Below are 24866 nucleotides of genomic sequence, written 5' to 3' on the forward strand. Positions count from 1 at the left end.
TTCCTTCCTCTTCTATGATTTTGTACCTTTGTCTCTTATTGTACCATATATGATTTCGCTTTTATAGTAAAACACGTAGAATTAAAAAATATACATCTACTCTTTTAATTTACCAGTTTTGTATTTTTTAAATGGACATGTTATTCTGAAACTATGGTTAGAACTACAATTTTTCATGCTATGTGTTATCTATATATTCAGGATTCAAAATATTTCTTGTACTGTTTTCCTTGGGACTACATTTTAAAAAGGAAAGTGCTTTCATAGGGGTCTGCCTTGTTCTAGGCAGTAAATAAATACTGCTTAGGACAATACTGAACTAGGTATTTATTGGATAGAAAATTCAGTATTCCAATAAGTACTTAACTAGGTATTTATTGGCTAGAAAAATGATACAATGGATTATATCTTTACCTTATTTATTGAGAGAAGTGAGAGTTGCTGAAAAATCTGGGAAATATAAATAAAACATAGTATGATTATCATCCTGGAATACTCCTTAATTATCTTCTCTTAAGTATTAACTTAGATATCTTCTCTCAAAGCCAACAAAATAAATTATAGTTTTTTCAAGATATGAAAATAATCCTAATTTATTATTGTATTATTTTATCCAAAACTTTATTTTGATATTCTTCAAAATATTACAATGTGAAATATATCATCCTTCCATTTTTAAATAAATGAGCATATTAAATATATGTAAAATGTGTTAGGTTGTTCTTGAATTGCTATAAAGAAATACCTGAGACTGGCTACTTTGTAAGAAAAGATGGTTTAATTGGCTCATGGTTCTGCAGTCTATACAGGAAGCATTGTGCCAGCTTCTGCTTCTGGGAAGGCCTCAGGAAGCTTCCAATCAGGGTAGAAGGTGAAGAAGGAGCAGGCATCTCACATGGCAAAAGTGGGAGCAATAAAGAGTGGGAGTGAGTGGTGTCACACACTTTCAAACAACCAGACATTGTGAGAACTCATTCTCACCAGCACCAAGCCATGCGGGATCTGCCCTCATGACTCAAATACTTCCCATCAGGTCCCACCTCTAACACTGGAGATTACATCTCAACATGAGATTTAGAGGGAATATCCAAACTATATTATACAGAAAGAAGAATTTTTTTCATAAGCTATTTTATTACCGAGGTATAATCATCAAATATATTCAGCTATATTTATTGCTTAGTTTTAGGTAAAATAACTAGTATATCAAATCTAAACACAATATGCCTTATGCATTATTTCCATACTGCTTGTGAAGTTTGAAGAACTGGTTTCCAAAATGATCTAATATCTGAATCTAAAAGCACTTAAAGATAAAACATTTTGTGAATACAAAATTTAAGTAGAATTAACACATTTCTAATGGTACACACATATATAACATTTGTTTCTGGCTGTAAGAACATATAAAACAAGCTATAAAATATATAAACACCAGAAGTCACAAAGAAATATTTAGTAGTTAACAAATAGTTTTCTTTTAAATAACTACATAATTGCTGTTTCAATTCAAATTAGAAAATGTCTTTGACTGAATAAGTTCTTTTTATTTACAGGAATTTGCATTGTCATGTTTTGAAATACCATTCCAAAGACCTGCAAATAAGGTATGATATGTTTTATTTAATATTCAAGTATGTGTTTAAAATTTCATATCAACAGTTTACAAACTAAGAACTGTATCTCAAAAGAGAATCATAAGTAGATTGTTGGTTTTTGAATTCAAGTTATAACTATCATTTTTTATGTTCCAGTTACTTTGTGATTGTTCTTTCCTTTTATTGAAAACCCACTTGTATAGAGATGTCCACTATTTGCTGGTTTATTCAAGTACAGGATCAATTGTTTGAAGCAGAATAACAATGTTGGTTTTGCTTAATTTATTTGCCTTCCAACAAAGACTTTCTTGGCAACATATTATGTAGCAACTGTCATGCAGCAATTGATATACAGAATGTAACTCATGTAGAAACATTTGTCCAAATCCAACAGCCACAGGAGCAAGATCGTGGGAAAGTATGAAGCAATCAATATTTGGAAAAACATAAAATCTAAAATCTGAATTGGGTTATAGTAAGACACTGAAAGAGTTCTTTTTAAAATATATGTGTATGGCTCTTTATTCTCAATATGTAATTGCTTTTTGGAGTCATATAAAAGCACCTAATATTAAATTGAATTAAGTTATTACCTGAGATTTTAATATTAGAAACCCCGTTTTTTGTTGTTGTTGTTTGTTTACTTTGTATATTGTAAGGGGAAAATATTGCATTTAACAACAAAAGCATTTGGATATGCCAGATCACTTATTTGTGGCTCTTTTCTCTTTGAAGAGACTCATGTAACCAATGTTTATCTGCCTGAGTGCTTGCTAAAAGGAAGGAAGAAAGTGCAGAAATATTAAAATCTGAAAAGTAAATGCCAATCTTCAAGGCCCTGGCTTTTAGGAAAACTTAAGGAGAAGAAACATTTTTTAAAAAACATCTTATTGACATGAATTGGCATTCATATGACAAGTAAAAATCCAGTTCATGGAACTAAGCTATTTTTCTTTTTTCGGCTGGGAAATTCAGCTGCTCCTTAATCTAGGGAATAAATCAAGAAAGAAGCATTGTAGTTCATTATTTCAGTCATGTTTTCATTCTTATATTCTCACCAGAACTTTCAGAAAAGTCAACAGCTGGGTAGAAGAATTTGGAATCTTTTCAAACTCGTATGTCTCAGCTGTTTCTCCTCTAGTTTTTGAAGGAGGCAAAATTAGATGTGAATGCTTTATGAATATACTTTCAATGCATGTTTCTAATTGAATATAGTAAAATAAAATTGAAAGTTAAATAAAAAATAACTGATTTGCATTTATGTTTACCTACTTTGTTTCCTTAAAAATACCCCTGGGCGTGGTGGCTAACGCCTGCAATCCCAGCACATTGGGAGGCAAAAGCGGGTGGATCACAAGGTCAGAGGTTCGAGACCAGCCTGCCCAACATAGTGAACACTTATCTCTACTAAAACTACAAAACTTAGCTGGCTGTGGTGACACACGCCTCTAGTCCTGGCAACTCCGGAGGATGAGGCAGGAGAATCGCTTGAACCCAGGAGGCGAAAGTTGTTGTGAGCCGAGATCATGCCACTGCACTCTAGCTTGGGCAACAGAGTGAGACTCCATCTCAAAATATATATATCTACACTTAGATACCCTTAGCTATTTTTCAATTATATTATCACCAATAATCAAATTTTAAAAGAGAAGTAGATTAATGTGTATGGCTAAAAAAAACCTTGACTGATTCAGCTTGTTCTTTTTAGTGACATATACCTCAAAATAATAAGAACTATTGTTTCTTTGGTTCCCAAAATAATTATTAACCAAAACAGAAAGACAAATTGCAATAAAAAACATCCCAAATTAAACAAAATAATGTTTTGCAGAGGAAATTTCTTGCCTCTTTTGGGAGTATTATTAGTTGGCATCATATAGTTAAATTACTAAAAGAATCTTACTGGCCTCTGACAAATGAGACAACAGTGCAAAGGGGGCAAAATCCTCTTCTCTAAGCTGTTATTCAGAGAACAGAAGGTGTAAAAATACAGTAGTGGTGAAATAATTTTTCAAATATTAAACTTATCTCTTGTCTTTGAGGTATTTGTCTGAGTATAGTACAATGAAGCCTCAGCCAGACATTCAGCTCAAGGATTGCTATGATTTCCAAAGTCTTCAACCTGAGTGCTTAGATCATTCTTCCTACTGCCTGAGTGGTAGTATGCTATGAATAATCTGTAGAAGTATAATCTCTGAGGCAGTACATCTAAGATTTCTTATAGATGGGCCCTTCACGATTGACTTTTAGGAGAAGAGGAATTATGAATAGCCACAATCCAAATGATTCGTATGAGCCATTGTTCCACTCTTATCAGGGTAAAATGAGGATACACTGTAGTTATTTTTATTGTTCATTCTAAGAAGCTGTCTTCAAATATCTATTTTTAAGTATGTCCATATTTAAAAGATAAAAGAATGCACATCATGCTTTCTTATCTGAATTTTTATTCTTGATTCTGCTGTCAGAGTGATGAATATGTAGAGACGGGCACGTTGCAAAATAACTTCTAAGAGTGACGGAGATAAGAAAATACTTAGTATTCTCAGTAGCAGATAAATGAAAAGGAAATCTGTTGGTTACATTTGGTATTCAGTTCTTTTAATCAGTGCTGGTAAGGCAGGCTTCCAGAGTATTTTAGAATATTTAACATTCACTACTTCTTACATACAGGCCCAGAGGACATTAAGCAAGCAGAAGTTGCTTGCTTTGGCTAATTCTATCTCTCCTATTTTTGTAATGCTCTATAATAAGCAGCCTTCCTTCATTCACATGCCGTTTTTATTTCTTTATGAATTTGGTGTCTTTCTAGTTGGCCAAAGGAATAACTGAATTTTTAACACAGAAATAAAAATCACTTTCAACATTGTGCTTGTTACAGGTATAGATAATCAAATAATTGATATTGAACAATAAAATGTTTAAAATTTGGAGTTCAACTTTCAGGTCAATCTGAGTAACCTCTTAATTTTGTATCTCTTCTTTCCTGTGCTGTATCCTCTACTTCTAAATCTGGCTGGCCCACATTACTTTTGTTTTGGCTTAGGTGGTTCATAAAATAATTTCTGTATGCCTTTCTACCTGTGCTATCACTTAAGGTTTTCTTCAAGCCTGACTGTTAAATTCTTCCCTACACATTATATAGCCTGTCCATTGACAATACATTGTGTTAGTGTTGTCTCTCCAGCTAGATGACAAGTTTCTGGTGAGATGGACTATGTTTCTATGGGACAATAGACAAAAAACAAAAACATTTCTGAATTCAAATAACTAAAATGATCATGTCATATGTACCTGCTTAGCAAAAGTTATCAAGAAATTAATTGATAATGTATTATAATAAGTGTCTTATTATAAACAGCAAGCAAAGAGATTACAGACTGTATAAATGTTGCTTTTCCAGTGATCAGATGATTAGACAAACAAGGCTACAATCACAACGAAACTCATCTAGAACTTAATAACTGATTTTCTTCTCCCTATAGTCACATTCTAAGAACCTGTGAAGAACAAGCTTTAATTTCATCACTTGCTTAGAGCTGTTGTATACGTAATTCAGAAATTCTACAACAGTTTCATCTGTCATAAGTATGAATTATTATATTTTATGTAATCTAGGAAATTATTACTCTCTATTTTGTAAAGTGAGGAATAGAGAATGTTTACATACCCAATTCGTTTCCAATATTTGTTAATTTAATTTAATCTGGGATTAAAATTTTATTGTTTTAATTTTTTAACAATATTTATATGCTTTTTCATGGAAATGCACCCCCACACCTGAAACACATACACACTAACCAAGTAAGTTATTCTGCTCAAGGACAAGTTACTTTATTAGCATTTTTAAATCATCAGTGAGAATACTGAGATAACAGTTGGGGTGAGGCCTTACCTCATGCAAATAATTTACAGATTAAATATATTATTTTAATTAAAATATTTAGCTAAATGGCACTTAGCATATGCTTAATAAATAGTATATTCAATTAATGGTAATCACACAAACATTTACAGTTAAATTTCTCATTTTCAGTGCATTATAGAACATATTTTATATAATTTTTTAAATCTTAGTATTACCATTTTTGGTTTTCAGTGTATTTTTTAGAATTTTTTTAATTTCCTATTTTGCATATTTCAAAATTCCTATTTACTATGAACATGTGTAACATATTTGTTGGAATAAAAATTTTAAGCTGAAACTTTTCAAGCTGAGGGCCGTTTAATATACCCCAGTGTCTAATAATATAGACAGTTTATCAATCTAATTCCAGTATCTTTGGGTGATTTTCCCTCTCAATCTTTTGTATTTCCTTGTCATGAACGTTTGAAAAGTCCAAGAGGAGATGTGTTATGTTACATTTCTCATTAAGTTGGCCTGGAAATGAAATTTTTTAAATGTGATTTCCTTTAAATTGAGGGAAAATATTTTTTAAAAATAGGCGTGGTGGCAGGTGCATGTAAACTCAGCTACATGGAAGGCTGAGTCAAGAGAATTGCTTGAACCCGGGAGGCAGAGACTGCAATGAGCCAAGATAGCGCCACTGCACTCCAGGTTGGGCGACAAGAGTGAAACTCCCATCTCAAAAAAAAAAAAAAAAAGAAAAGTTGTTATTGTTTTCATTCTCAATCACTTTTTTTCCATTAATTTCTCTAATTTAGTGATGGAATATTCTAGATCAATCCTCCCCATGCATCTAAATGTTGTTTGTTTAATTATTGGTTTACAATAATTCTTTTTTCATTAATTTCTCTAATTCGGTGAGAGAATGTTCCAGATTAACCCTCCATGCATCTCAATGTTTTTTGTTTAATTATTGGTTACTCTTTTCTTTTGATTTCTGAGAATGTTTTTTTGCATTTTTAATTTACTAGATACTGTGTTTCTTCTTTTATCTGTTACTCACTGCTTTTTTCAATAAGTTTTAATTTTAAAATATTTTTCCTTGTTTTCAAGGAAATGACTTCACATTATTCTTATAGTTAGATCACACATATTTATTGACAAAATTAAATATTCGATCTGGTGAGAAAGTAAAATTTATTTTACTTAAACTGTAACTAATTGAGCCTACAACACAAGCCTCCCTATTCTTGTTAGCTAGGGAGGAGAAATAAATACATCCAATTATGTAAGTAGTTTACCTGTGCATTATTTGGACTCTTCTGAATAAAAAATGCTCAGTCTTTTGGTGTTGCCAATGCTTCCTCCAAATTCTCTCACTAAAGTCGTGTCTGGGGGTGTGTGTATGTGGGGTGAGGAACAAGAAGTGTCAGGTATTGTATAACTCAGAAAGTCCTCATGATCATATGAATAAAAATGTGTCAAGTTAAGAACTATGCCCTTTGCCTCCTTTATTATTTGATATGACATTCTTTTTTCCCCCAGACCTTTACATCTGAAGTCGGAGTCTCTACATGATTTGTGACCTTGATTAGGGCACAGTAGTGACCAGCACTTTCCACCGTGATGAAGTCTGATTTTGAATTCTGATGGCTGTAAAAAAAAAAAAATAATAAATGAGGCACATTCTATAACCTTCTTGAAAACCACCTGTCCCTGCTACAGATACCTGTTTTGGTCCACTTATTAGCTAAATTCTCTGCTAAGATGATGTGTATAACACGTAAGAACTTATGACAGCTAAAAAAGCTAGAATTCAGAGTGCCTCTCTTTTTGACAATAATAAACTACCAAGTTTACTTTGATGAGGCTTTCTGAATTCTCAAAGGCATGTGAAGGCAAGAGACCATACTCTGCCCTTGGCATTTACCTATCTTATATACCAAAACACCTCTCTCTGAATATATCACTCTTCCATCTAAGTTTTCTTCTCGCAAATGTTGTAGGCTAGAAGAGACCACACCTTTATTCACCGTCCTCTTGCTATTGATCAGACATAGAAACTGTAATAATCTCAGGAGAGATTGCTAGATATGAATCCTATGTTGCTTTTGCACTAAAGTAGGTGTGAAGGTCAGAAAATTCTCTCCCAATACAGCGACCTCGCTAACAAGGCTACTGACTCACATATTAAGATAATGTATGTTAGAAGATAGAATTTGCCTACTTTTTTCTCTCAGCATTTCCTCTAAAGATATCCCGATCTTTTCCAGACTGTCTAATGATCTGAATAGAATAGACATGATGGTCTGGCACCCAAAAGACATGATAAAAATTCCTAATTTTCAGTTGCCTTTTGAATTTTGTTTAGAACATTGATAATGTATTTCTCAACCGTGTCCTGTATTTCCTATAGTGCATCGATGTCAAAAGGACCACTAATTTCCAACATGGGATAAGGTTCCCTTTCTGATATTATTTTTCTTAATATGACCCCCTTCCTTCCTTGACTTGCTCATCCTTTTGAGTGTGATCCAGTATCTTTATATTGTGTATGTATACAATTAAGCAGGAGTTCATGTGTTTTATTGAAGATTGAATTACAGGAGCTGTAATTGTTCAGAGAAAAAGGACAACTTTAGGTGTAGATGAGTTGCAAGATATCTTACGTAGATGGTTGCAAGCACCAAAGTCAAGAAAATTATAATCAGTTTGTATGATGACATATGCCAGGCCTACCACTGTATATTCTGTAGGAAGCTGAAAAATAATAAATATTTTTGATGGATAAAGACAAATGGTATCCCAAGTGAAGTGTTATACTCTACCAATCTAATGATCTCCTGTGTTTTGTTATTCTGTGCTTAACTTCATGAGGATGTGTGAAGGTCAAACATGGAGCCTAAAAGAAATAAGCTGTGCAGCACATAGGACCTCAAAGCCTTTCTCTTCTCTAACGTTTTTCTCATTCTCGTAAAAACAAGAAAAAATCTCTTATAGTATGTGTTAAGTAGAAATTGCCATTTGTAGACTTAAGCACTACGGCACAGTTATAGTCTTTATTAAATTTTATATTTTATTTACATTTATCTTTTTGCTTTGTTTTTACTCGCCTAACTGGACATTAAACTCATTGACATATCTTATAATTCTAGAATATTTTTTGGAATCATAGAGACTTAATCATACTTCTTAAACATGTATGTTTAGAGTTGTATCAGCTTTCCTCTTTTGCACTTATTTATGAAAAGCCATTACAGCTACATCTTTATCCACACTCATGTGATGATGGGGAACATTATTTTATTTTGAAGTTATTTACCAAGGATTCATAGTTACCTATCATATCATCTAAGTTCATTAAAGTGATCTTCTCACTTCAAAAGCCAAAGGCACACTTGATCTCTGTATGTGCAATATGGGAGTATAGGGCACATTTATCTAAGAAATGTATTATCTCAATCTAAACAGTGTTCAAAGCACAATATTTCTATAATATATTTTTCCACTTTATCATTTAATAAATAAAAGGGTAAAATTATCTGACATTTTCTCAGTGGCTAATGTTTCTCTAATTTTATTTCACAATACTATGGGTGCTGTGATATTTGATAATGAAGTACTTTGACCTCTCATATATAAATGGTGTTTGAGATTTTAGGGTTATTCTCAAAATAAAAAAAAAAGTGATTATTTATATCACATTCTCTTTAGAAAATGTAAGAACTATTAATTCAATATATTTAATATATTAAAAACCTTGTTGTCCCTCATATCTGCCTCTCAAATTTATTAGAATCATTTTTATGACCTACATTATTATAGATAATGTATCATCTCAGAATTCTTGGAGTTCTTGAGGGTTCTCAAGTAGTCGTAATATAGACCAAGAAGACTTTTTCATCTGTGGATTTATCAGACTTCTTTTTCATATGCAGAGAGAATTTGAGAGCCTCTGTACTATCTTAATTTTGTATATATAGATCATGCCTGATCTCCGCAATTAGCTATTCAAAATACTTAACAATTTACATCTTTCTGACCTTTTTCTCCTTATATGAAGTATTCTGTTGTGTGTGTGTGTGTTTGGGGAAATTAGATTTTTTGATTTCCTCGTCATTATGCTATTGTATGCTATTGATAATAAGGAAGCACCTAGAATGTACTACTTACTCAGAGACTATACTATTCAGTCCCCCTAACAATCCATAATACAGTATTTCCCCTTCTATGCATGTCAGGAAAGTACACATAGTTATACATGATTAGGAGAACTAATAATGCACAAAGATCTGTCTCACATCAAGGATCATTATTCTGCACTTTTACTTTGCTACCAATTAACTATACTAAATAGTAAAATAGGAGGTTCTTAAATTTTGAGAGTCATCAATTCTTCAATGAGCCAGGTCACTGATGCATATTACACATAACTTGGTTTAGCTCTGTAATATTGTTATACTAATATCTATGGCTTAGTGGAGCCATCATTAATAACATATTGTGTGTGTCAAAAGGATCTCATGGAACACTTAACAAGATAGACCAATTTCTAATTTTATTCTCAGAATACAATTAAAAGAATTCAAGTCAAACCAGAGTCTGGGAGAAAGATTTTTCCCAGTAACACATCTGATAAAAGACATATATCTTTTAGCATGTACTAAAAACTCAAAACTAAATAATAAAATAACCTACTTAAAAAAAAAAAAAAAAAGAAAAAAAAATGAATAAGCACTTAACCCCAAAAGGTATACTGATAAAAAATAACAACATGAAAATGTGCTCAACATCATTAGGGAAATACAAACTAAAACCACAATGATATACCACCACACATCTATTAGAATTTCTAAAACTAATAAAATTGCACAATTGTTTTGGAAATCAACTTAGCAATTTCTTAAAATCATTAAACATATGCCCACCATATGAACCTGCCAATCCATCCTAAGTATGTACCTAAAAGAAATAAAAGCATATGTGTATGCAAAGATTTATACATGAAAGTTCACACTAGTTTGATTTGTAATAGCACCAAAATAATAAAACCAAAATGTCCACCATGAGCTGGATGTGTATACACATATATAAATTATAGTACATCAGTGCATTGGTATATTCATAATTCAGGGAAAAGAAATATTGGTATACCCAACCACATGGATAAATCTGAAAAATAATCAGGCTGAGTGAATAAAGTCAGACAAAAATAACAGTACATGCTCTGTAAGCCCACAAATATAATTCTAGAAATCCCAAACTAATCTATTGTGACAGAAAGGAGATTAGTGAATGTCTGGAATGGCAAAAGCAGAGAGGAGTAGAAGGAAAAGATTTAACAGAGTCCGAGGGAACTTCTGGGGGTGACACATATGTCCTTTATCTTGATCGTAATGGTTGTTTCATGTTTACATACGTTAAGCTTGTCAAATTGTATGCTTTACATATGTGAAATTACTATACGACAATTAAGACTCAACAAAGCTATTTAAAAAACAGTCATTGTGGACAGCCTTTAGAGTCAGAGACATGAGTAAAAGTTCCTAAAGGGAATTCTTGAATACCAAACTTTGATTGTGGGAGAGCAGAATATGACATCTAGTTGGAAATTTTTAAAGATGTACAAGATAGAAATTATTTGTTTTTCATTGTTGAATAGAAACAAGTTATCATTTTGCCTAGAATATGTATAGTTTTATTTTCTTTTATTTTATGGTTTATTTTTCTTTTCTTTCATTTTATAGTTTCTTTTATTTTATTTTATAGTTTCTTTTTATTTTATTTTATAACTATTTTATTTTATTTAACTATTTCACTGGAGGAAGGACTAAGACTGTGAAACCTAAAAGAGAAAAGGCCAGACTTTTATTCTTGTATATGAAATCCACCAGTTTTTAATAGCATTGCATGGTAAGCATTGTGAATATTCAAATGAAATACCTATTAATTTTCAAAAAATGCATTTCTTCTTAATTATGTCTAATAGAGAATAGTTTATAATTTATTCTCATTTAATTTAAAATTACTTTGCAGTACTCTTTTGACCTAGTTTTAAATTTTTATGATTTCCTTGTAATAATTTTTTACTATATTGTTAAAATGATGTTGACAATAGAATGATGAAATTTTATTATAATGAATTTGCATACAAATCAGTTAATTTAGGGTGAGAAAGTGATATAATCACTTAGAATCTCAACTCATGAACTTCACTTAACCATTGTATCTATATCAAGTTTGTTTATATAAATCTATACAAAATAAAATACTGTAAATATGTATATTTTCAAAAGGCATCTCTTCATCATGGAAATTTTTATGTGACTTAATTAATAATTGCAAGGATCTATTGATATGATGTGCTCCAAAAAGATCCTAGGAGAGTAAAACAAGCGTAGAGACTTTCGATTTATCAATTTTAGATGTTTCAACAGAATTGGATTCAATCCAGAAGTGCAAAGGAAGTGGTGCCCTAATTGACTTTCTGCTTAGCTCTAGTTGTCTGCTTCCTTTAAATCAAAAACTGGTAGTGCTCTTGGTTGAGCTCTGCCCCATCCTTCTTTCTTGCATAGTCGCCGGGGAATTTTGTTAGTTCTTTGCTATCCCAAACTAGCACATGAAATAAAAAGAACAACCATAATTTTTAAAAGAATAGACATTTAAAAGAGCCTTATTCAAGATTGTATGTTTGAGTACACACAAAAGTCACAATTTAATATACATATAGATTTCTGTTACGTTAGAAATGTGGACAGAAATGGCAAAAGGCTATTTATTGCCTTTCAAAATCTGTCTTTCCAAAGTAAACAGAACAGAGAGAAAGGAAACCTGGCAAAAATAATAGCTAGATCATTCTTTCTTTTATTGAGACAGAGTCTGGCTCTGTTGCCCAGACTGGCTCGATCTCTGCTCACTGCAAACTCCTCCTCCAGGGTTCAAGCGATTCTCCTGCCTCAGCCTCCTGAGCAGCTGGGATTACAGACATGCCCCAACATACCCGCTTAATTTTTGTATTTTTAGTAGAGACGCGGTTTTACTATGTTGACCAGGCTAGTCCCAAGCTCCTGACCTCAAGTGATCTGCCTACCTTGGCCTCCCAAAGTGCTAGGATTACAGGCATGAGCCACTGCACCTGACCAATAACTAGATCATTCTTAAGGCAACTAAGTAATTGCAAAATAGCTAATAATTCTTAGGTGTGTTTTCTGGTGCAAACTCTAAAAACAGGAGCTTGATATTTCCCTTAAGTAAAATATTAGACATTTAATGAGAAAAGCCAAAAAGTCTTTTAGCTTCTAAGTTTACAAGTCAATTTAAGAAGTGTTTCTCTGGATGGTGGAAAATTATTTTTTAAAAATTAAAATGAAAGAGATCAGTTTCCTGCTCTTAGATTAAATATTTTCCTATTATTAACTATAAATGAAATGTCTCATTTGTGTATATCTTTGAACTTACTGCCATTAACTTTTGGTGTAATTATCTGTCTCTATATTTGTGATATACAGAAAAAAAAATTCTAAAGAATGTAAGTCATTGAATTATTTATTCTGAAATAGCTTATTAAATTAAGTTGGGGGCAGGGGAAGAGAGAGAAAAAGTGAAAGAGATTGTATATGTGTATTTGTTATTTTGTTGGGTATGTTTAGATGAAGTTAACCATCTCTCTCAAATACCCTAAAATGTTGAAAATTTAATAAGGAAAGCATAACTGGATGCATCCTTACAAGCCAGGAAGAGAAAAAAAAATGCATTCACATTTTATTTATCCCTATCATGTCCTTAAGATCTCTTTCTTCCCATATGTAGGAAATTGACCTTTATTGTGTTGTCAGAGTTTTTCTCATAGAACCCTACTGTCAAGCTTCAGGATGTATGGAATAGTGAGAAGCAAAATCAATTTCCAGTAATAACTCTATGTCTGTCTTACCGTTACCCAAATAATGAACATATTTGGTGTCCAGATGAGTTTGCATTCATCTTAAAATTATGTTATTTTCATATTGATTACTATGTTTACCACTTGTTGTTCTACACCACTATGAAGTATCAGGGATGACGTTTCTTTTTAATTATTTCTCTCATTCCTTTCTTCTTTTATTTCCTTTCTACTAGATTCTGTTTTTATCCTGTTAATCTGCTTGTGACCAAAGCTAGCAAAATTCTAAACCTCTGCCTTCTTCCCAGTGAAGTAGTTATAAAGTAGTCTTTTAATGCTAATATAATTTGTTTCATATAGAATGATTTTGATGTGGCAGTATTATACTGAGGTAAAATTTATGATTTTTTTTTTAATGACCTCTATCAAGATTTCACATGACAGTCAAACACTCAAACTCGTTTGTTTCTCTTCCCCCTTCTTGAAGCCCTTGCAAGTATGAATTTTTCTAGGAATAGGATATCTGCTAATTTAGTAAATTTTACCACTGTTAGTCCAAAAATCAACAACTTGATTTTGGGTAATTTAACTAATTTTCAAAATCAGTTATTCCTTTATTAAATCAGTTATTCCTTTATTGTATCAGTTGCTGACAATAAAGCTGTGAGTTAAACAAACAAAAGCTATGCTTTCAAGGGATTGATAATATTTGAGGGAAGAGACTAAATTAACAAATGAATGTTATATGTATAATTATTAAAACTATTAGGACAAAGAAACAGAGTGAAGGAAATGGAGAATTAGAGGTGATATTTTACATAAAATTACATGAGAAATACTTTGTTTTAAGCCAGATATCTAATTGAAACAAGACTCATTTTAATGTATATTTTAAAACATTGAAATGGAAAATAGTAAAATAACTCAATTGATATACAAATAAGAACTTGGCTTTAGTTCTCAGAGCACATAGAATCATATTTATTTTAAATTCACATAACACTGAGAAAACTATTACTTTCAAGACATTTCAAACAATTTGGCTATTCACTTCAGCGTATTTCTTTGTAGTCCCATATATTCTCATTAAAGCCTGTTTCTCTCTTGAAACTGTGTTTGGAGATTTTAAACACTGTCCCAATGCTGATTTGGTGCATGGAAAAGATTTATACTCTTGAGAATCTGGTCCTGAGGGATTAAATATGTCTAAGAACTATTGATAAAAGTCAGAAACATGCACAAAGGCACACACACGCACACATACCCATCTTAGTATTCTGCTCATGATGACTATGTTTTTCTCTTCATTCAATTTTTTATTTTAAGTGTAGTTGGAAAAGTCAGTGTTACTTTAAGTTTGGTTTTCCTCCGCCAAATCTTATTATAAAGTAGAATGTGAATTTGTGTGGTTATTTGATTTGTCTCTCTTTGCAATTAGTATTGATAGCCTTTTCTTTTGAAATTATCCCCAGCACTAAATTTATCTCCTATATAAACTACTTAATCTAGCAAAGGTAATTTTATAGATATAAGATTACTACCTACAAAAAATCAGTAAATAAAAGGGTATTGGAACTTCTTTTCCCACTGTTTTCTTGTTACTCTGATACCTGGCTACAGTAAAACTGATTTGAGTGTGCAGTTGTACCACTTTGAGCCACATAAAATCATAAGTCTCATGGTACTACCTCACTGTAGTCCACATGAGTTAATGAAATTCCCATGTTACATTTTATTTTTAGTTATAAATAAGTTATCTCCAAACAATAAATTAAGCTGAAACATAAAATAATTTCCCACCAATAAGGACTACAACTTAGATGTTATCCACTTATATAAATTATATAAAATTATCACACAACAAAACCAATTTAATGTTTGTGGTTTCCTTTTAGAATGTGTGAATATGAAAAACTGGCAATCAATTTTACTAACTGATAGCTGAAGAAAGTCATGACTGAAAAATACCTTGAAGGTGATATGTTTGTTTTTGTATGAACCATTGTGTTTTAAAATCATTTCCTTTCCAGATTGTAAATAATAATGAATTTCTATACTATAATGAAGTTTGATAGCACATAAAAATGCTGGAATCTATACTGTATGCATTATTCTTTCCTTTTACTTGGAAGTCTTTTTTATTGGTGATATATATAAATATGAAAATGAATGGTTCTTAGACAGTCATATTTACTTCAAGATATTTCCAACCCAAGTATAATGCTTGAATTGGAGATATTATTTATCTCTTTCATGTCACCTGGAGGAAATTCTCCAAACTGAACTAAATTAGATTTTAGGATACTTAGAGTATATTCTAAGAATAAACATTCAGAGTAATCATTCATTCAAAGGATCCAGTTAAAATGTATTATAAAATTCCTTTTCTTTGGAAAGCAATACAATATATATTTATAGCAGTTCTGAAATAGAATTTACTTTTATTTGGAGGTAATATTTTGAATCATGTTTATTTTAACCATCTAAAAGATTTTCATCTAGTGAAGCTTAAGTATTTTTTAAGGGCAATAGTTTAGTTTTTGAATATAAGCCAGAATAAATTCAAGAGAGTAGCTGTTAGCTTCAGTTCTCCCTGGATGATTACATGATAGGAAGATAAGGTTTGGTCCAGAGGAAAAAACAAAAACAAAAAACACTTTCTCTGAGGTATGAACTCCAACTTGGGAAGACAAAATGTATCAGAGGGAATTCCTCTGACAGCATCATTTCTAGCTTGGTTACTATGGTTTTCCTTGTATCTAATTGATCTAGATTACAAATAAAATCAACTTGGCATGTACTATATGCACTCTGTGAACAGCAATGCTCTCAACGTCATAATCTGGTTAAACATAAAAACTGACTGTTCATGGCTATGGGGACAGTACATCATTCTAATTCACTTCGTCTTCGTCTTCTTATGGAACTAACTGCCAAGACTGTACCAGGAGATCTTTGGGTTGCCATATTTTTAATTAGCTAAGATGACATGTCTATTCTGAATGGTATTTTTGTGTGTGTGTGTGGATTTTGCATCAAGTTTGGACTGCAAAGGAATAAAATGGAAAACTAAGTATAATCACTGAATAGCAGATTCTTAATCTATTTTTTACATCCATTATTCATTTTAAGTAAAACATAAGAAAAGTTTTTGAAATATAAATATAACATATTATTAGGAAGAATGAGATTCCTCATTTATTAGATTGCTTATGTGGATGTCTAGTCATTTGTGGGGGCCAGTGGTAATAAAATTTACTTTTAATCATTATCCTTTGAAGCCTTAAAGAAAAAGTTAATTAGGTTTTGCATCTGTTTTTAAATAAGGAACTTTCAAAATCCCTTTCTGGTTCCTTGAAAACAGTAAGAACAAAACTGTGGGGAAGTAGATATTTTCTGACTTTATGAGACTATGGGGGAAAATCCTTTAAAAAGTAGCTCCTTTAATATTACTTTAAAAGGTAACAATGGGAAACTCTAACAGGCTATATGAAGCAAACTTTAATTATTTTAGCTCAAAGATGAAAATAATTGCTCACTTTATCTATTCACAACACTGGAAATGTGATATTCTTAAAAGTCCATTTCTTAAATATATTACTAATAACAGATGAGATCCTTTCTCTTTTCTTATTATTTTAAGCTATTGATTCATGCTAAAATAAAATACTATCATATGAATTTGGTATTAAATAATGCAGATTTAGGCATTTATCAAATGAACACTCTTAGGAACCAGGAGCTCTTCTGGACTCTGACAATATAGATGGGAACAAAACAGAAAAGAAATTTGCCCTCATGACACTTATATTTTCAAATATGTATTACTACTGCACTATATATAATATTTAAACTTTAAATGGGAACATTCCTGCCCATTACTTCAAAACACTTTTGAGAAAACAATTATAAACAAAAATATACTTTTAATACTTAAAACTTTAGCTTTAAGACAGAGATATGTGAAAAAAAACCCAGTTTATTGACTATGATTTCAATTTATTCTCTAATTCAATGTAATCTTTAAAATTTGAGGTAGAGACTAATCAATTTATGATATTGAATAGGTACCAGGTACACTGTTTTTTGAGGTAGACAGTATCATCTATAACTACGGATGATTCACCATGTTAATTATGATGTCCCACTTAGCAAATTAACTTTGAAGTCTTTGCATCAGGAATCCAAATTTAGGAGGCAATATATACAAGAGCAAAAAACAAAAGGTGTTTTTGTTAAATCATGAGTGAGGAACTTCTTGCTATTTCTACACCCTAATATGTGCAAAGCTCTCAAATTATTAATTAAAAAAAGAAAAGCACAGACTATTTACCCAATATCCGCAACTTGTAACTCAAATAGAAAAGGAACTAAATACTGCTTCTGAAAAACTCTATAGAGATCTTGTTCATATGCCTTAAAGCTGAGAAGAGGCAAAAGCATTTCCTTACATTCATTCTTTCAGAGGGGCGAACAGGTCTGCCTGTCACTCCTCTTTAATTCCTGCTGGCCCCGCTGAGTAATTCCTCAAAGCACTCCTGCTATGAAGCTGCCGAACTACGTTCTCCTTTTACCCTGGAGAAAAACCAAAAGTATCAGAGACATGTGAAACCATCACAGATCACAGACACCTTACTTCCTCATTTTGCAAGTGCCCTTTAAAAGTCGTAAAAGATGCTGGAAGTCAATGAGAGCTTAAATTTAAGCCTGCCTATGTACATCCATCCAAAATCTTAGAGGAAATCTTATCTGAGATGTAAAATATTCTTGGAGAGAACCTACAGGAGTATTATTTTGTTCCTTTAGATACAACTCACTTAAAGTATTGATGGCATAATGTAATTTGTTTGGCATCAACAAGAAGTCAATCAAATGTTACATATACATGTTTTAAAAAATCCTATGTTTTATCCCATTAAAAAATAAGAGTTTTCCTTTATATATGCCATTTAACGTAAATATTTCTAGAATCTAGTATGTACTTGTCTCGTTCCTTATGTGGAAATGTATAATTTAATATATTTTCTTTTGATTTAGGTCCATCATTACAAATTTTGATTATTGTATCCAATTTTAATCTGTGAGATAAGAAAAGAAGTCAGTTTTCATTCCAACTAAAAATACATTCTTTTGAACAAGTTTTTTTTTTTTTTTAACCTTAGTGAAAATTAAAGTTTGTTCCTTCTTTCCTACACTTTACTGCTTTTCTTGCTACTTTGGTTAGAACCAACTTTACGGTTTTAAACAAAGTGGCAATAGTAAGCATTTTTGTTTTTCTCAATTGTTAGAAGAATACTTCTAAATTTCTCCATCAGGAATGATATTTACTGTAGTTTTCTGGCAGGCACATTTAATTAGACCACCAAATTTCACTGATCTGCTTATAGGAATGGAGTGGGGAGGCATCAAAATTGCTTAAAAACTCCTCTGAAAAATCTTTTATGCGAATAGATTTGTAAATCATCATGTTAGAGCCATAAGGGCTGTAGAAGTTAAAGCTGGCTCTCATCTCCATAGGAGTTTTGATTAGCAAGTTAGCAACCTTAAATCTGAGACTTAAGGAAGCCAAGAAAATCGTAGTTCGGGGAAATATTCACAGTGCACATTTTATTTTAGCTGTTGTTGATGATGATAATGATGGGTGTGGTATGCAAGGTATTTCATAAGGGCTCTGGGTGTAAAAATATTGAATCAGGATTTTAATTTGTTCTAAACATACATAGATCTACTTCACACATTTAACTTTAGTGAGGTAGTGATCACAGTATAGATAGGGAAGAACTGAAACTTAAGCTGAATCTCTATTTTTTTTTCTTTTACTTTTAATGAGATTTGAAGCTAATATGGAAAACTGTTAACATTAAAACATCATGATGATCACAGTTATCTGCAAACTTTTCTCCAAGACATTATAATATTCACTACTAACACTCTATAGCTATAAAATTAAGATCAATATGTTAGTATTTGTTAATGGATTTATAGAAATATATATTAGTTTTCATGTTGGTTATATATAATAATATAGGAATGTGAATTTATGAACTATATCTTACACTAAAATATGAATATATTTAACATACATTAAATATTTTACCTTAAGAAAGCAAACCAATATTCAGTTTTAGGGCTTTTAAGAAAGATTTTTATTATCATTTTATATTAAGAATGCCTGCTTCTCTACTCCAATAACATTATTTTATTACAATAAATGTTGTGTTGTTATTGTCTGATTTCATGTTTATTGAATAATGAATGTCTTTAAGAATAAGATAGCTCTTAGTTTGAATAAAATCTTTGTCAGTTTCTAAGTATGTATCATTTAAAAAGTCAATTAAACTGGGTAAGCCTCAGCTCCCTCATGTGTAAGCTTGAGTTCGTAGTATTTACCAGAAATTTTTGTAAAAATATTTTTGAGATATTACAAGTAAAATGCCTAGAGCATATATAAAATATACCTTGAGAAAATGATGAATTATTACTACTATCTCTAAGGAGTGCCATCATTATACCTAAATAAAGACTAAACACACACACATACATGCACACACACACACACACACACACACACACACACACAACAGCACGTGGTCTGCTCTTTACCTTATTCTAACATACGTGAAGTTGTTTAAACTAGCTACATTTGAATGTAAAGTTTTCAATCAGAAACTCATGTATTGCAATTGTCAAATGTTAACATTTTATAATGTTTGCTTTTTATAATCATCACTTGGTGTTTTGATGCTAGGATATAGTTTTATAATCAAAGCAGTTTTTATATTAATTCCAAATAAAATAATATTTCAGTGAAGAATTATAAATAAACAATTTCAACCAAACACTGCAGGATCTCACGTATAAGTGAGAGCTGAATTATGAGAACACATAGACACTTGCGGGGGACCAATACACACTGGTGCCTGTTGAGTGGGGTAGGTTGAGGGAAAGCGTCAAGGAGAATATCTAATGGATGCTGGGTGATGGGTTAATCTGTGCAGCAAACCACCATGGCACACATTTACCTACGTAACAAACCTGCACATCCTGCACATGTGTCCTAGAACTTAAAAACTGAAGAAAAAATATAAATAAATACATAATTTCACCTATGCTCACAGCATCGCTGTTATGTAAGTGGCATTATCATATCCATTTTAGAGAAGAATATAAAAAACAGAAAGTTTGAATATTTTCATAACCGTGGTTTCAAAGTCTTGAGAATCTCTTGAATCTCCTCAAAGTTGAAACAATGGAATGAGCCTTCTAGGGTAAATAGAAATGGAGGACAGTTCTAGGCTGATTAACTCGTATATGTTCTGACTCTCTTCTATGGAATATCTACATATTTGTATTTGTAAATAACAGGAAAAAATGCTATGTACACATGACAAGGAAACAAAGTATTTCTAGATGGTAAACACATTGTAAATCATTTTCCCTAAAGTTGCTTGATTACTAGATCTTTAAGAGAGAACTTCTGGCTGGGAGCAGTGGCTCATGCCTGTAATCCCAGCACTTTGGGAGGCCCAGGCGAGTGGATCACCTGAGGTCAGGAGTTTGAGACCAGCCTGGCCAACATGGCGAAACCCCATCTCTACTAAAAATACAAAAATTAGCTAGTGATGTTGGCAGATGCCTGTAATCCCAGCTACTAGGGGGACTGAGGCAGAAGAATGGGTTCAACCTGGGAGGCAGAGGTTGCAGTGAGCTGAGACCATCCCACTGTACTCTAGCCTGGGCAACAGAGCGAGACTCCGTCTCAAAAAAAAAAAAAAAAAAAAAAAAAAAGAGAGAACTTCTAAATCTTATTTCATTGTTTTATCCCTCACAGAACAAATAAATGCTGTCAGTATGTTCTGTTTCTTACATAATGCTTAGAAAATTATTAGTATAATTCATAGGAAACTATTAACATTGAATGTCACTGAGGAAGGGCTGGTGATGGAAGGGATATAAACTATATAAATAGTTTTGGATATTGGGCAAAATATAGATGCCCTCTTCAGTACTTCTCTCTCAAACTAAGTGATTGAATTTTTAAAATATTTATATTTTACCCAAGCTAGTTTGTATGTGCATATATGCTCATATGGTTAATAAGTACTAATATGTTATTTGTTTCTTTTAGATATTCAGTGTTTAGTAGTGCAGGAAGTTGTGTTATTGAAAATTTCAATGATACATTTGCCTCAGGGAAATAATTCATCAGAGAGATGTTCTTTAGAAAGTAAACTGGTTAAAAATAATGTGCATCGTATCCATGGTCCAATACCCCGGAACTTGTATTTTTAATTTGTGTTGTGGAAATTAGATAATTGTCGCTTTATTCTGTAGGTAGCTATTTTCATTAGGTGATAAAATATTTGGGGGAACAAATGTATACCGCGGAGATATTGTGTGTAGGGTTCCAGACCACAATAAAGTCAATATTGCAATAAAGAAGTTATGCAAAATTTTCCCCAGTGCATATAAAAATTATGTTTATACTAAAATTTAGTCTATTAACTGTGTCATAGCATATATTGAGAAAGCTTTTTTAATTTAAAAAATACTTTATGGTTAAAAATGTTAATGGTCATCAAGACTTCAGTGATTTGTTATCTTTTTGTCATTGGAAGGTATTACCTTGATGTTGATGACTGCTCACTGATGACGGTAGTTGCTAAAGGCTGAGGTGACTGTGGTAATCTCATAAATGCAAGGGAAAATAAATATTTTCCTGCATTTATTGCTTCTTCCTTTCAAAAAAGATTTCTTAGTAGCATGCAATGCTGTTTGATAGCATTTTAACCAAAACAAGACTTCTTTCAAAATTAGTCAATCCTCTCAAACTCCGCTGCTGCATTATCTACTAAATACATGGAATATTCTTAATCCTTTGTTATCATCTTAAAAGTGTTCACAGAACCTTCACCAAGAGTTTTTTTCCATCTCAAGAAACTACTTTCTTTGTTCATCCATAAGAAGCAACTCGTCATCTGTTCAAGTTTTATATAAGATTGCAGCAATTCAGTCACATCTTCATGCTCTGCTTCTAATTCTAGTTCCCTTGCTATTTCTACCACATATGCAGTTACTTCCTCCATTGAAGTTTTGAACTACTCAGTGTCATCCATGAAGTTGGAATCAAGTTGTTTCTAATTCCTGTTGGTGTTGACCTTTTGACCTCTTCCCATAAATCATGAATGTTCTTAATGGCATCTAAATGGTGAGACCTTTCTAGCAGGTTTTCAACATACTTTGCCCAGATTCATTATAAGAATCACTATCTATGGCAGCTATGGTCTGATAAAATGTATTTTTAGTGATAAATCTTGAACATCAAAATTACTCTTTGATTTATGGGCTGCAAAATGGATATTGTATTGGCGTTCACGAAAATGACATTTCCTTCCTTGTACATCCACATCAGAGGTCTTGAGTTACCAGGAACATATTATTATTGTTATTATTATTATTTTTCTGAGAAGTAGGTCTCAATAGTGGGCTGAAAGTATTCAGTAAACCATGCTGTGGAAGGATGTGTTGTCATCCAGGCTTCGTTGTTATATTTATGGAGCACAGGCAGAGTAGATTTAACCAAATTTTTAAGGGTCCTAGGACTTTCTAAATGGTAAGTGAGCATTGGCTTCACCTTAAAGTCATAGGCTATATTAGTTTCTAACAAGGGAGTCAGCCTGTTTTTTGAAGCTTTGAAGTCAAGCATTGACTTCTCCTCTTATTTATAAAAGTCCTAGATGATAATTTATTTCAATGGAAGTTTGTTTCACTTACATTGAAAACCTGTTTAGTGTATCTACCTTCATCAATTATCTTAGCTAGATTTTTCTGCATAACTTGCTGCAGCTCCACATCAGCACTCGCTGCTTCACTTTGCACTTTTGTGTTATGAAGATGGTTTCTTTCCTTAAGGCTCATGAACTAACCCCTGCTAGCTTCAACCTTTTTTTTTTTTTTTTTTTTTTTTTTTTCCTGCAGCCTCCTCGCCTCTGTAAGATTTTATAGAGTTGAAGAGATTTAGGACTTTTTTTTTTTTTTTTTTCTTTTCTTGATGAGGCTTTGACTTAAAGGAATGTTGCACCTGGTTTGACCTTCCATCCAGATCTTTCAAACTTCTTCCATATCAGCAATAAGAGTGTTTCACTTTCGTATTATTTATGTGTTTAGTAGAGTAACACTTTGAATTTCCTTCAAGAATTTCCTTAGTATTTACAGTTTAGCTAACTATTTGACACAAGAGACCTAGATTTTGTCCTATTTTGTCTTTAAATATGTATTCTTCACTAAGCTTAATTATTTCTAGGTTTGGATTTAAAGTGAGATACTTGAATGCTTGGGGGCCACTGTAAGGTAATTAATTGGCCCAGTCTCAATATTATTGTGTCTCAGTAAATGGAGAAGAAGAGAGAAGGAGGAACAGCCAGTCCCTGGAGCAGTCAGAACATACACAACATTTATCAATTAAGTTTACTGTCTTATATGGATGTGGGTTGCGATGCCCCCAAAACAATTACAATAGTAACATCAAAGACGAGTGATCACAGATAATCACAAAGGATGTAATAATAATGATCAAGGTTGAAATACTGTGAGAATTACCACAGTGTGACACAGTGAAATGAAGTGAGTACATGCTGTTGGAAAAATAGCACTGATAGAGTTGCTCACACAGGGTTGCCACAAACCTTCAATTTGTAAAAAATGAAAGTCTGTGAACCACAATAAAATGAAGTGTGCTTGTATATAGACTGTAAATCAACCTCTTAATAAATTTGCTATTTGCAAATCTAACTGCAATATAAAATCAAGTATATATCTGGAAATTTCTAAGTCTCCTCCAATAAACAAGATTTCTCGTGGCTGTGATTTCATTAGGACAATAAAATATATATCATATGAATAAATTAAACTGTAAAACATCAATTGATAAGGGGCTAAGGTTGTAAATGATTTAAGTAATAAAAATACATTGAAAATTTAAGATGATCATGATTTCTATTATATAATGATTTTATCTCCTAAGATAATTTACTTTGCATTCTAAATCTTTTATAAAATTTTCAGTAACATTTTCTTCTTTAATTTTTTTTCCTCAAATCATTTTACTTAAAGAAAACTGAAAGCAATGGTATTTTAATTGATTCATTACTATACAATTTCAAAATCTATTTATTGCCTGAAATGAGCAGATGATCACTCAGCTAATAGGTAGATGCCCACTTGATTAAATTGTTTTTTTTTTTTTTTTTTTTTTTTTTTTTTGAGACGGAGTCTTGCTCTGTCTCCCAGGCCGGATCTCAGCTCACTGCAAGCTCCGCCTCCCGGGTTTACGCCATTCTCCTGCCTCAGCCTCCCGAGTAGCTGGGACTACAGGCGCCCGCCACCTCGCCCGGCTAGCTTTTTGTATTTTTTAGTAGAGACGGGGTTTCACCGTGTTAGCCAGGATGGTCTCGATCTCCTGACCTTGTGATCCGCCCGTCTCAGCCTCCCAAAGTGCTGGGATTACAGGCTTGAGCCACCGCGCCCGGCTCACTTGATTAAA

At 32.2% G+C, this 24866-nt stretch overlaps 1 protein-coding gene across 1 annotated transcript in view; it reads left to right on the forward strand.

The window, feature by feature from the left end:
• PCDH15 (protocadherin related 15) overlaps positions 1-24866 on the forward strand; it is a 1788406-nt gene that overhangs the window by 703306 nt on the left and 1060234 nt on the right. Inside the window, exon 4 of the mRNA XM_065521086.2 lies at positions 1557-1607. The gene's annotated coding sequence lies outside the window, so the exon portion shown is untranslated. The remainder of the gene's footprint in view (positions 1-1556; positions 1608-24866) is intronic.

This window comes from Macaca fascicularis, chromosome 9 (assembly GCF_037993035.2).
Source record: "Macaca fascicularis isolate 582-1 chromosome 9, T2T-MFA8v1.1".
Classification (NCBI taxonomy): Eukaryota; Metazoa; Chordata; class Mammalia; order Primates; family Cercopithecidae; genus Macaca; species Macaca fascicularis.